The sequence below is a fragment of the Chlorocebus sabaeus genome, chromosome 3, assembly GCF_047675955.1.
Source record: "Chlorocebus sabaeus isolate Y175 chromosome 3, mChlSab1.0.hap1, whole genome shotgun sequence".
Taxonomy (NCBI): Eukaryota; Metazoa; Chordata; class Mammalia; order Primates; family Cercopithecidae; genus Chlorocebus; species Chlorocebus sabaeus.
In genome coordinates, this window is record NC_132906.1 from 15756017 (window position 1) to 15758459 (window position 2443).

The window sequence follows — 2443 nt, forward strand, 5'->3', positions numbered from 1 at the left end:
TCTGGATGCTGAAGAGTCTAAGATTGAAGGACTGCCATCTGGTGAGAGCCTACTTGGTTTGTATGTTATCCCATGGTGGAAGGGCAAAGAGAGGGCTAGAGAGCAAGGGATCAAACTTGAAGCCTCAAGTCCTTTTACAATTGGCGTTAATCTATTCATGAGAGTGGAGACCTTATGACCAAACAACTTACATTAGGCTTACCACCCAACATTGTTGCATTATGGATTAAGTTTCTAGCATGTCCTTTGGGGGGATATATTCAAATCATAGCAGGTGTTGACCTTGTACTCTGAAAATTTACTTATTAGCTCTAATAATATATACAAGTGTATATTCTTTAGGATTTCTATATATAGAATCATGTAATCTGTGAACTGAGATAGTTATACTTTTTTTTCTCCGAGTTTGAACCCTTTCATTTCTTTTCCTTGGTTAATTGCTCTGACCAGAGCCATCCCATTTTAAATATTTTGCTCAGGTGATTATGGAAGCTGGCAAGTCTGAAATCTGTTGGGCAGCTGAGTAGGCTGGATTCTCAGGCAAGAGTTGATACTGTAGTCTTGAGGCAGAATTTCTTTTTCTCTGAGTAATCTCAGATTTTGCTCTTAAGGCCTTCAGCTAATTGAATAAGTTCCACCCACATTATCAAGATTAATCTCCTTTGCCTAAAGTTAACTGATTATAGATATTAAATATATCTTCAAAATACCTTCACCGCAACACCTAATGTTTGATTGTGTACTGTAGCCTAGCAAAATTGACATGTAAAACGAACCATCACATTCAATGTGGTAGATAGTAGTATTAGTTCACAGGATTTTAAAACATTTTTATTTCTCACTCTCCTTCCCGTGGCTTCGGTGTGAGCAGAGTATACTTCCTCATGGTGATTTTGCATGTGGCTATGTGACTCATTTTGGCCACTGGAATATGAACAGATCCACTAGCAGATGAGGATAACTAGATGGGGTCTTAGAAGCAGAAGGCATGTGTGTTCTGAATCCTGTGTGTGTGTGTGTGTGTGTGTGTGTGTGTGTATTTCTGTAAGCGATGATACAGAGCCCAATTTGAAAGAGCTCCTACTGGCAAAAGAACGGACAATTGGAGCATCAAGGAATCCGAAAGATTTTTTTGACTGAAATGGTTTGAAATACATCAAAATTTTCAAAATACATAAATTTCAATGCTTTTATAAAACCTCTCACTGGTCACATTGAAGATTGCTAGGGCGCTAACTCATTATACTGAAATTGCTTTTAAAAAGCTTTTTAAACCAAATTTTTTGCTTTCCTACACAAACTGGAATTCAGAGTAAACCAAAGAGTTGATAGGATAGGGGAAAACCTTTTTTTTTTCTTTTTTTTTTTGAGACGGAGTCTCACTCTTTTTGCCCAGGCTGTAGTGCAATTGTGCAATCTTGGCTCACTGCAACCTCCACCTCCCTGGTTCAAGTATTCCCCTGCCTCAGTCCCCCGAGTAGCTGGGATTACAGGCGTATGCTACTATACCTGGCTAATTTTGTATTTTTGTTAAAGACAGGGTTTCACCATGTTGTCCTGGCTGGTCTTGAACTCCTGACCTCAGGCAATTGACCTGCCTCAGTCTCCCAAAGTGCTGAGATTACAGGTGTGAGCCACTGCCCCCGGCCTGGGAAAATTTTTTAATAGAAAAATTCCAGTGAATAAATGAAGAAGAAGTGATAGAATATCACCATTTTGCAACCTGTAAGAAAATAATGCTTCTAGGAAATAATTACTAGTGGTTGCCAAATAACCAAATGGGTGGAAGGTTGAAAGGAAACTTAGTAGTGATCCACTTTATAGTGTGTCAGGCTGACAATACCTGGCCAATCTTAACAATACCCTAAGTGAGATGATCAAAGATTATGTGCTATGTACTATACTATATAAATAGTACTTTATAGTATTGCTGTTTATGAATTTTTTTTATAAAATCATAAATCTGAATTTAATCAAGCCTCTAGATCTAACTGCCAGTTTACTTGAAAAAAAAGAGGCACAGAGTAACATATTAAGTGGTCTTTCAGTGACCAACAGTGGTGGTGGAGGAGACCCACCCAAGTCTGGCTGTGTTGGATACTTGCGTATTTGTGATGCAGATAACTCATCAGGAGCCTCGCTTCCCTCCACTGGTGCTGTCAGGGCTGTTGCCTTAAGCTCTCTATACAATAGTAGGTCCTCGATTTTAGAGTTGAAGGCTGCCTGGCTGTGCTGTGAAAGAAATTATTTTCTTATGAGTGTCACTCTGTTCCTCCTTCCCTAATGCTTGCCTCTCTGGTACCATTGCTACTGATGTCACAGTTTCTTTTCTGGCTCAAGTCACTCCTCCCAGAACAGGGCAGGTGCAAGTGCAGGCAGAGAGAGGGTAGTTGCAGCAGTATGTGAGGAGGCGCTACCTGTTGGCTTGTGGACAGCTGTTCTG